The sequence below is a fragment of the Gossypium arboreum genome, chromosome 12, assembly GCF_025698485.1.
Source record: "Gossypium arboreum isolate Shixiya-1 chromosome 12, ASM2569848v2, whole genome shotgun sequence".
NCBI classification, from domain to species: domain Eukaryota; kingdom Viridiplantae; phylum Streptophyta; class Magnoliopsida; order Malvales; family Malvaceae; genus Gossypium; species Gossypium arboreum.
The window spans coordinates 8,063,681-8,076,570 of record NC_069081.1 but is presented as its reverse complement, the minus strand read 5'-3'; the positions used below and the strand labels follow the sequence as shown (position 1 = coordinate 8,076,570).

Below are 12,890 nucleotides of genomic sequence, written 5' to 3'. Positions count from 1 at the left end.
CTTATATAATGTAGTAATAAATTTAATTTGTACACGTAGCGCCTACCACAACTACCAGAGAAGGCTGAATTAGGAACCACATTACAACAATGGCTACGCCATGCAATGCAACATCATATGCTCATTCACGGCGGGGCGTTAGTTAAAGTAAGTCAAACGAATCTCCTTCAACTCCGTCACTTGCTTTGAAACTTGCCATATCTTGACTGACTTATCCAGGCTACCACTATAAACAACTCACTTTCGATCTGTATTGCTTAATGTTTGATGCTCTTATTCAATGGCCAGGCATTTTATCAGGCCGACGTGACCTGTTAGGATCGAAACGCAACTGTGAATCCCACCATATTCTCGTCTCCACACACATACGCTATTATCAGTTGAGCCGCTAAACACCAAATTCTTGGATGCCACCAAGTACAGCGCCGCCATTTTATGTTCCCTTAGGGCCCCGCCATGTATTAACTACTGGTCTTTATGTTCTCAGAAGTTAAGGAGCCCATCAGATGATCCACAGTATAGCATAACTAATTTTTTGTTGACAGCCAATGTGGTGACGGCGTTTTCTTGGTTCAACAACAATTCAACCACCAAATGTTTGGTTCTTTTCCGGATTAACTCCCTCTTCCATACTTTTAACTGTCCCATCTGCGACCCTGAAAACACCAAGCAGTCCAGTCCAGCCACCAAAGAGTTGATTGCGTCATTGTGAGTGTTGAGAAGCAGAAGAAAGCTGATATGAAAATATTTCTTTTTTCATTGAATATCATTGAAATGCAAAGGGTTATTTAATACAAGTAGATAACAAACTAACTAACTAACACTTTTAACTAACTTCATCAGCAAAGCCTTTCTGTTAATGAGATACTAATAACATGCATCGTGCTTGGTTAACATTTCCTTCCTCTTGTAACTTCATGTTCATAAGGGACAACTCTAAGCTGACTTTTAAATTTATTGAATAATCCTTCTGTTAACGGTTTTGTTAGGATGTCAGCAATTTGATCTTGACTTGGCATATGACCTACTTGAAAAACTCTTGCTACCACTTTTTCCCTCACAAAGAACAAATCAAATTCAACATGCTTGAACTTGGAGTGCATGACTGGATTTCTTGTTACTACAGCAACAGCTGAGCTATCACACCATACTAATGCCTTTTTGTTAACTGGAACACATAACTCAGTTAACCAGGATCTAATCCAAATCATTTTTGCAGTGACATGATCAAGACTCCTGTATTCTGCTTCTGCTGTAGACCTAAATACTACTTGTTGTTTCCTAAAACTCCAAGAGATTGGATTCCCTCTAAAAAATACACAATAGCTTGAGGTTGACCTGCGGTCATCAGTATCTGACCCCCAGCTAGAATCGGAGTTGTAACACCTCGAACCCGAGACCGTCGCCGGAGTCGAACACGAGGTGTTAACAGACTTCAAACCACTTATTGAGAATTTCCCAGACAAGCTGCCAATCTGTGTACTAGTCGCTTCAAAAACCATAACTTGAGTTTTACAACTCGAAAATCAGTTTCGTAATTTTTCCCTGAAACTAGACTCATATGTCCATCTACAGATTTTTTTCTAGAATTTTTGGTCGAGCCAATTAGTACAGTTTATTAGTTAAAGTCTCCTATGTTACAAGGGTTGACTTCACTAACCTTCGTGCGTTACAACTCGAATAACTCCCTGTGCAGGGATTCAATACTGATGCCGTTTGTTTCTATAGAAACTAGACTCAAATAGGAATTTATACATATATGGTATGACCCCTAATTATCTCTGGTTAATTTATAATTAATTTTCAAAGTCGGAACAGGGAATCCAAAAACCGTTCTGGCCCTGTTTCACGAAAACCCAAATATCTTTTAACATACAACTCATATGACCGTTTCGTTTCTTCCATATGAAAATGGATTCATCAAGGTTCATTTACATAATTTATTCACTATTTAATTCCATTCCTACTATTTTTAGTGATTTTTCACATTCACATCACTGTTGCTGCCAGCATCTATTTCTAGGGTAGACTTTCTCTAACACATAGTTTCTATGATTCAACCACCCCTTTTTCATATATAGTCCAAAATATGATCATGATGAACCATTCTAATGGCTGATCGTTGCCAAACATTTCCGTGCCTCTTAATGAGCATATACATACTGAATGATTATAACATTATGCTCAAAACATTTATAAGCCATTTTCGCATGGCTATTCAAAATTTTACATACCAAGTTCAAACAAAACATAATAGCCTATACATGCGAAATGTACTCCAAGACCAACTACTGAAGAAAATACCAAAAGTTGTTAGCGGTGTGATGACTTGACGACGGTCCCAAGCACGCATAAAATGGATCAAGAACCTAAATAAACAACAATAAGCACCAAATGAGTACGTAACTCGAAGAAGTCATAAGCAATGCACTACCATCCATTAATAACATTATCATAAGAGGAAAACAAAATGGAGCGATGCTAATTACTTCCTCTAAACCGAACTATACCATAGTTCCTTAGACCTTCGGTTCAATCTCACACCAAGTTACACATTCACATTCACATTCCATATACTAATCAATAGGATATTGAGCGTTTTTATACATCATTTTTGTTTTCGTTACAATCATACAACTAAATAGCCTTTTCACTTATTCGCGATAATTCTCATGTACGTGACTTCAATTAAAATTGTCACATAGGTTCAAAACTTACCAAGCTCAACTCCAAATATAAACATAGCGCCTATTAGCCATGAACTCAAGGTGCTTACCCGATCCGCTGTCCGTGATCGACTCAATAATGTCGCACACTCAGTGTCAATAGTGATTCCGCACACTTAGTGCTATATAATCAACTCGCACACTTAGTGCTATATGATCAAACTCGCACACTTAGTGCTGTACAAATTTTAAACCCGCACACTTAGTGCCATTCTCATGATCACGATTGTTTATACCCGCACACTTAGTGCCGAAATTAACAACTCAATACATCTCACCACTTTTCTTTTTATTCAATACTTTCATCACCACATACATACATGTATATAAATTTATCATTCCTTTCGGCATAATTACATAGACATCATGTCTATTTAAATCAATACAAAATATGTGCTTAGTGACTTACCTTGTGTTGGGTAAAATAGTTCCAAGTCGGCTACTCGATGACCTTCGTCTTTCCCTTGCTTGATTCTCCTTCTTTAACTCCTTGAGCTTAATCAATGAATTAACTAGTTTAACCATCTTGCTAAACATTCATAATTCAATTACACATGCATATGTATGTTTGTATATTCGGCAACCATCCTCACTAGTTACCCATTTAGTCGATTATACACATGATTAAAGGTAACATCACGAGCGGGCATACTTACATATATCTATACATATATATATACACTTCCAAATGGGCATCACAATTAGATTTAACACCACCTTCAAACTCAATGAGATGGCGAATGTATGTATATATATACAATGTCAACTATAACATCTTTTAATCACCTAATTTCATCTCATGAACACTTAATCAATTTTTTTCCTAATCTAGCATATATTTTCACATCTATTTGTATTATCATGTAAATTCACATATAACTACGCTTCTTAAGTTCTACATCTTAATGCCCATTATAGCCACTCCCAAAACCTAAATCTAAAAATCGGCAACATCCCTTTCAACTATGTTAGCGAATACTCATTCTCTTTTAGTCCTAAATTGACACCTCCAACAAAATGACCTAACAACTTCAACTTTCATGCTAACATAACAAGCAACTTAACACATCCATATAACTAACATGTTAATAGCATCAAGGTATCAACTAAAATTTTAAGCTTCTTTGTCAAATCCCAACTCTCCGACAACCCCAAATCCAACCTTGGGATAGATAGAATTTAGACTCATCACCCAAAGGTTGTGTAAACTTCAAAAATATCATTGAACATACCTTGATCTAAAGGACCACTTTGGCGAATCTTGCTTTCTCTTCTTCCTCTAGTTACGACAATTGCAAAAGAAAGAAAACATGAGCTCTCCTTCTTCCCTCCTTATTAAGCATTCAAACTCCCTCATTTTCATGCCACAAGAAGTGAAAGAAAATGATAAACATTTTTTTCTTTCTTCTCTCCCTCAACTCACGGCAATGGGGGTACACTCACACCATTCTCTTTTTTTTTCTTTATTACCCATATTTCTTATTTTATTTTTCCTACATACCCACTAACTAAACATGTTTGCAACATGTTTCCCACCCATAGTATGGCCGGCCATCATGCTTACATTTGGGTAAATTGACATGCAAACCCACCTTTTCACAACATGCACTTATAGGCCATCCTACATTTGCCTAGCACATTTCTAAATTTTCTCACATAAGTCCTATTTGATAAAAATTCACCTACAATTTACAAAATTCAACCATGAAATTTTCACACATGCATATGTACATATAATGAGCATCAACTATGACAGTTAATTATTTTTATGACTCGGTTTAGTGGTCCCGAAACCACTTTCCGACTAGGGTCAATTTAGGGTGTCACAACTCTCCCCACTTAAGAAATTTTCGTCCCGAAAATCTTACCGTAAATAGGTTTGGGTATCGTTCTTTCATAGAGTTCTCAGGTTCCCAAGTAGCTTCTTCCATTCCGTGTTTGAGCCATAACACTTTCACTAACGGAACCCTTTTGTTTCGCAACTCTTTCACTTCACGAGCTAGAATACGGATCGGTTCTTTTCATAACTCATATCGGCTTGAATTTCAATCTCGGAGGGTTTATTACATGCGAAGGATCGGATCGATGCGTCAAGCATCGAAACATGGAAAACGTTGTGGATCCTTTCGAGTTCAGGGGGTAAAAGCAATCTATATGCTACTAGGCCAACTCGTTCGGAGATCTCATACGGCCCAATGAATCTCGGACTCAATTTGCCCTTACGGCCAAATCTGAGTATCTTTTTCCAAGGCAATACCTTAAGAAACACTTTGTCCCCCACCTGATACTCAATATCTCTTCGTTTTAAATCCGCGTACGACTTCTGACGATCGGAGGCTATCTTCAGATTTTCACGGATTACTCTTACTTTCTGTTCAGCATCTTTAATCAAATCCACTCCGAAAATTTTGCTCTCATCGAGCTCGGTCCAAAACAATGGTGTACGGCATTTACGCCCGTACAAGGCCTCGTAAGGCGCCATCTTAATACTTGATTGAAAACTATTGTTGTAAGCGAATTCAATCAAAGGTAAATATCGTTCCCATGAACCACTGAACTCGAGGATGCAACATCTCAACATATCCTCAAGTATCTAAATTATTTGCTCGGATTGACCATCGGTTTGAGGGTGAAAGGCGGTGCTGAAATGCAACTTGGTACCCAAAGCTTCTTGCAATTTCTTCCAAAATCGCGAGGTGAACCTCGGATCTCTATCCGACACAATGTAAATCGGTACCCGTGTAATCTCACAATCGAGAAGCGTACAATTCAGCTAGTTTATCCAATGAAAAATCCGTGCATACAGGATAAAGTGAGCCGACTTAGTCAGTCTATCAACAACAACCCAAATCGCATCCTTCTTACTAGCTGACAATGGCAGCCCGGACACAAAGTCCATTGTGACTCGATCCCATTTCCACTCGGGTATCATGATCGGTTGAAGTAACCCTGAAGGCACTTGATGTTCCGCTTTCACTTGTTGACATATTAAACATCTCGAAACAAAGTCGGAGATATCTCGTTTCATACCATGCCACCAAAACCGACATTTCAAATCGTTATACATCTTCGTACTCCCCGGGTGAATTGACATTCGGCTACAATGAGCTTCGTTCAGAATCATCGAAATGAGTTCTGAATTTCTTGGAACACACAAACAATTTCTGAACCTCAAACAATCGTCATCATCAATTTGAAACTCCGATTCCTTGTTCGGAACACACTCAGCCCGTTTTACAACCAACTCATCGTCAACTTTTTGAGCTTCGCGAATTTGATGAGTCAATAATGGTTTGGCCTTTAATTCAGCTATTAACACATTGTCGGGTAGGATAGACAAGTGTACATTCATTGCTCGTAAAGCAAACAGTGATTTCCGGCTTAAGGCGTCCGCAACCACATTAGCCTTTCCCGGGTGATAATCAATGACCAGCTCATAATCTTTCAACAACTCAAGCCAACGTCTTTGTCTCAGATTTAAGTCTCTTTGAGTCATCAAATATTTGAGACTTTTGTGATCCGAATACACATGACACTTCTCCCCAAATAGGTAGTGTCGCCATATTTTCAAAGCGAATACGATGGCAGCTAGTTCGAGATCATGGGTCGGATAATTTTTCTCATGTGGCTTTAATTGTCTCGACGCATAGGCCACAACTCGACCTTCTTGCATCAATACGCAACCTAACCCAAGTAGGGAGGCGTCACTATAGATGACAAACTCTTTGCCGATTCGGTTGCACTAATCTTGGAGCTTCCGTCAAATGAGTTTTCAATTGATCGAAACTTTTCGACACTTTTCCGTCCATTCAAACTTGACATCTTTTCAAGCGGTTTCATCATGGGTGTGGCTATCATCGAGAAACCTTTCACAAACCGTCGGTAAGTAAGCAAGTCCCAAAAGCTCGAACCTCGATAATATTTCTGAGGCTTCCGGTTAAGTATGGCTGAAATTTTGCTCGGTCGACTCGAATACCGATCGAGATACCACATGACCCAAGAAGCTAACCTCTCTTAACCGAACTCACACTTGCTGAACTTAGCATATAACCGCTTATCCGTAAAATTTGCAACACTAATCTCGGTGCTCCACATGTTCGGTCTCATCTCTTGAATAGACCAAGATGTCGTCAATGAACACAACTACGAACCGATCCAAATACGGTCTGAAGATCCGATTCATCAAATCCATAAATACCGCAGGGGCATTAGTGAGCCCAAGCGGCATCACTAAGAACTCGTAGTGACCATATCTCGCTCAAGGCGGTTTGGGTATGTCCGAATCCCGAGTTCATGAATCGATAATAGCCCGATCTCAAATCTATTTTTGAGAACACCGAGGCTCCTTCAGTTGATCAAACAAATCATCGATACGCGGTAACGGATATTTGTTCTTTATTGTCACTTTATTAAGCTGACGATAGTCGATGCACAACCTCATGGTTCCATCCTTCTTTTTCACAAACAACACTGGTGCACCCCAAGGTGAAAAACTTGGTCGAGCGAAACCTCTATCCGTCAACTCTTGCAACTGAGCTTTCAACTCGGTTGGTGCCATACGATACGGAGCTATCGAAATTGGCGTAGTCCCAGGTACAAGCTCAATACCAAACTCTACTTCCCGAACAGGTGGTAAACCCGGTAATTCTTCAGGAAAAACATCCGGGTATTCACAAACCACCGGCACCGATTTGGGTTTCTTTTCCAATTCCTTATCATCAAGTACATACGCAAGGTATGCTTCGCACCCCTTTCTTACATGTTTCTGGGCCAACATTGTTGATATTACAGCTGGCAACCTCTTTAAGTCCGTAGACTCAACTCGGATTATCTCGTTATTCGCGCACCTCAAATCAATAGTCTTGCTTTTGCAATTCACAACCGCATCATGCACGGTCAACCAATCCAAACCAAGAATAACATCAAATTCATCAAGCGGCAAAAGCATCGGTCCGCGGGAAGCGGGACCCTCGGATTACTAGGGACATTTCTTGCACACTTTGTCGACAAGCACGTAACGACCCAAGGGATTTGACACCCGAATTACGAACTCAGTAGACTCAATAGATAAAGTCTTACTGGATGCTAAGGTTTCGCATATATAAGAATGAGTAGAACCAGGGTCAATCAAAGCAATCACATTAGTATCAAAGAGAGTGAAAGTACCAGTGATAACATCAGGGGAGGATGCTTCCTCTCGTGCACGGATGACGTATGCCCTAGCAGGAGTACGGGTCTCAGATCGAATAGCCGTATCAGTGGCCCCTCTCTGACTACCACCCCTACCTCCTGAAATTCTTGGTGGTCTACCTCTAGCTGTCATCCCACTAGGTCTTGCACCTTGTATCCTATTCTTCTCATCAAGCTCCGTGCAATCTCTAATGAAGTGGTCCTTCGAACCGCATCCGTAACAGTCCCTTTGGTAGACTTACCCCAACATTCACCTATGTGTCTTCTCCCACATTGGGGGCATTCAGTTTCTCTTGACGGTTATTGCCCACACTAGCTACCGAAGTAGCTCGGAGTCCGTCGATGGTCGTGCTCTAATGGAAATTCCCGCAGTCGTCCTCGATTTATTAGTGTCCTCCCTGAACTTCTTTACAGCCGAGAACGGAGCTTTACCCGTCGATCTTTTGCGATAGTCTCTAGCTTCAAATTCAGCCTTCTTCTTCTCCTTTCCAAGTTCCTCCGCCTTGCAGGCTCGTTCAACTAGTGTTACGAATTCTTTTATCTCCAAAATACCCACTAGTAGCTTTAAATCTTCATTCAATCCTTCCTCAAATCTCTTGCACATAGCACCCTCATCAGACACACACTCCCGGGCATACCGAATGAGTCTTACGAACTCATGTTCGTATTCAGATACTGTCATACGGCCTTGCTTGAGTTCTAAAAATTCCTTACGCTTTTGATCGATGAACCGTTGACTAATATATTTCTTTCGAAATTCTATTTGAAAGAAATCCCAAGTAACTCGTTCGTTCGGGACTATGGAAATCAAAGTCCTCCACCAATAGTAAGCTGAGTCTCGCAACAAGGATATAGCACACTTTAGACATTCATCGGGTGTGCATGACAGTTCATCAAACACCCGAATGGTGTTATCAAGCCAGAACTCGGCCCTTTCGGCATCATCAGTAACTATGGCCTTAAACTCCTCAGCCCCGCGCTTCCTAATCAAGTCTACAGGTGGCTTACTCAGCCTCACAGGATCAGTAACTGATGGCATTACGGGTTCTTGGGGTGGATTATTCAAATTCGGGAAGTGTTGGACAGCCGGATTGGTTCGGGCATATTGCGTGACCCACTCGTTCATCATGGTAAAGAAGGCTTGTCTAGCCCTCTCACCCTGATTATTCGCAGATGACTGAGGTTCAACAGGCGGCGTCCCTTGTGCAGGAGCAACGGCTACACTTTCAACGTCATCCGCCAAGGTTCTCTCTACACCGGGATCCATTTACTAATCAAAACAATAATTTTAACCGTCAGAAGTCATCACACATTTAAACATTAACATTAAGGCATGTATAGCTAGACTCATACGTGCTATGGTAGTCCTAGAACCGACTAAACCATAGCTCTGATACTAATAAAATTGTAACACCCCGAACCCGAGACCGTCGCCGGAGTCGAACACGAGGTGTTAACAGACTTCAAACCACTTATTGAGAATTTCCCAGACAAGCTGCCAATCTGTGTACTAGTCACTTCAAAAACCATAACTTGAGTTTTACAACTCGAAAATCAGTTTCGTAATTTTTCCCTGAAACTAGACTCATATTTCCATCTACAGATTTTTTTCTAGAATTTTTGGTTGAGCCAATTAGTACAGTTTATTAGTTAAAGTCTCCTATTTTACAGGGGTCGACTACACTGATCTTCGTGCGTTACAACTCGAATAACTCCCTGTGCAGGGCTTCAATACTGATTCCGTTTGTTTCTATAGAAACTAGACTCAAATAGAAATTTATACATATATGGTATGACCCCTAATTATCTCTGGTTAATTTATAATGAATTTTCAAAGTCGGAACAGGGAATCCAGAAACCGTTCTGGCCCTGTTTCACGAAAACCCAAATATCTTTTAACATACAACTCATATGACCGTTTCGTTTCTTCCATATGAAAATGGATTCATCAAGGTTCATTTACATAATTTATTCACTATTTAATTCCATTCCTACTATTTTTAGTGATTTTTCACATTCACATCACTGTTGCTGCCAGCATCTATTTCTAGGGTAGACTTTCTCTAACACATAGTTTCTATGATTCAACCACCCCTTTTTCATATATAGTCCAAAATATGATCATGATGAACCATTCTAATGGCTGATCGTTGCCAAACATTTCCGTGCCTCTTAATGAGCATATACATACTGAATGATTATAACATTATGCTCAAAACATTTATAAGCCATTTTCGCATGGCTATTCAAAATTTTACATACCAAGTTCAAACAAAACATAATAGCCTATACATGCCGAAATGTACTCCAAGACCAACTACGAAGAAAATACCAAAAGTTGTTAGCCGGTGTGATGACTTCGACGACGGTCCCAAGCACGCAAAATGGATCAAGAACCTAAATAAACAACAATAAGCACCAAATGAGTACGTAACTCAGTAAGTCATAAGCAATGCACTACCATCCATTAATAACATTATCATAAGAGGAAAACAAAATGGAACGATGCTAATTACTTCCTCTAAACCGAACTATACCATAGTTCCTTAGACCTTTCGGTTCAATCTCACACCAAGTTACACATTCACATTCACATTCCATATACTAATCAATAGGATATTCGAAGCGTTTTTATACATCATTTTTGTTTTCGTTACAATCATACAACTAAATAGCCTTTTCACTTATTCATGATAATTCTCATGTATGTGACTTCAATTAAAATTGTCACATAGGTTCAAAACTTACCAAGCTCAACTCCAAATATAAACATAGCGCTTATTAGCCATGAACTCAAGGTGCTTACCCGATCCGCTGTCCGTGATCGACTCAATAATGTCGCACACTCAGTGTCAATAGTGATTCCGCACACTTAGTGCTATATAATCAACTCGCACACTTAGTGCTATATGATCAAACTCGCACACTTAGTGCTGTACAAATTTTAAACCCGCACACTTAGTGCCATTCTCATGATCACGATTGTTTATACCCGCACACTTAGTGCCGAAATTAACAACTCAATACATCTCACCACTTTTCTTTTTATTCAATACTTTCATCACCACATACATACATGTATATAAATTTATCATTCCTTTCGGCATAATTACATAGACATCATGTCTATTTAAATCAATACAAAATATGTGCTTAGTGACTTACCTTGTGTTGGGTAAAATAGTTCCAAGTCGGCTACTCGATGACCTTCGTCTTTCCGTTGCTTGATTCTCCTTCTTTAATTCCTTGAGCTTAATCAATGAATTAACTAGTTTAACCATCTTGCTAAACATTCATAATTCAATTACACATGCATATGTATGTTTGTATATTCGGCAACCATCCTCACTAGTTACCCATTTAGTCGATTATACACATGATTAAAGGTAACATCACGAACGGGCATACTTACATATATCTATACATATATATATACACTTCCAAATGGGCATCACAATTAGATTTAACACCACCTTCAAACTCAATGAGATGGCCGAATGTATGTATATATATACAATGTCAACTATAACATCTTTTAATCACCTAATTTCATCTCATGAACACTTAATCAATTTTTTTTTCCTAATCTAGCATATATTTTCACATCTATTTGTATTATCATGTAAATTCACATATAACTACGTTTCTTAAGTTCTACATCTTAATGTCCATTATAGCCACTCCCAAAACCTAAATCTAAAAATCGGCAACATCCCCTTTCAACTATGTTAGCCGAATACTCATTCTCTTTTTAGTCCTAAATTCGGCACCTCCAACAAAATGACCTAACAACTTCAACTTTCATGCTAACATAACAAGCAACTTAACACATCCATATAACTAACATGTTAATAGCATCAAGGTATCAACTAAAATTTTTAAGCTTCTTTGTCAAATCCCAACTCTCCGACAACCCCAAATCCAACCTTGGGATAGATAGAATTTAGACTCATCACCCAAAGGTTGTGTAAACTTCCAAAAAATATCATTGAACATACCTTGATCTAAAGGACCACTTTGGCCGAATCTTGCTTCCTCTTCTTCCTCTAGTTACGACAATTACAAAAGAAAGAAAACATGAGCTCTCCTTCTTCCCTCCTTATTAAGCATTCAAACTCCCTCATTTTCATGCCACAAGAGGTGAAAGAAAATGATGAACATTTTTTTCTTTCTTCTCTCCTTCAACTCACGGCAATGGGGGGTACACTCACACCATTCTTTTTTTTTTTTCTTTATTACCCATATTTCTTATTTTATTTTTTCCTACATACCCACTAACTAAACATGTTTGCAACATGTTTCCCACCCATAGTATGGCCGGCCATCATGCTTACATTTGGGTAAATTGACATGCAAACCCACCTTTTTCACAACATGCACTTATAGGCCATCCTACATTTGCCTAGCACATTTCTAAATTTTCTCACATAAGTCCTATTTGATAAAAATTCACCTACAATTTACAAAATTCAACCATGAAATTTTCACACATGCATATGTACATATAATGAGCATCAACTATGACAGTTAATTATTTTTATGACTCAGTTTAGTGGTCCCGAAACCACTTTCCGATTAGGGTCAATTTAGGGCTGTCATAGGAGTAGCCTTCAAGTAAAAATTTTAGAGCTCAATTGAACCTTAAGCCATGATCCAAAGTGCCTTACAAATAACGCAATATTCTTTTAACAGCTCAAAAGTGTAAATCCAATGGTTGATGCATGAACTGACAGACTTTGTTGACTGAGAAGGAAATGTCTAGCTTGGTAATCACCATATATTGTAGAGCACCAACAATGCTCCTGAGAAATTGTTTATCTTCAACAGGGCTGCCTTCATGTACTGATAATCGAGAGGTTGTAACTATTGGTGTAGGAGAACCATTAGACTTGTCCATTGATGTCTTTCTAAGGAGATCAAGTATGTATTTCCTTTGGCTAAGAAAAATACCATCATAAATGTAATTGACTTTAA

At 39.0% G+C, this 12,890-nt stretch overlaps 1 pseudogene; it reads right to left on the bottom strand.

Moving 5' to 3' along the window:
* Positions 1-138: 138 nt before the first annotated feature.
* LOC108477627 (protein JINGUBANG-like) overlaps positions 139-12,890 on the bottom strand; it is a 30,899-nt pseudogene continuing 18,147 nt past the window's right edge.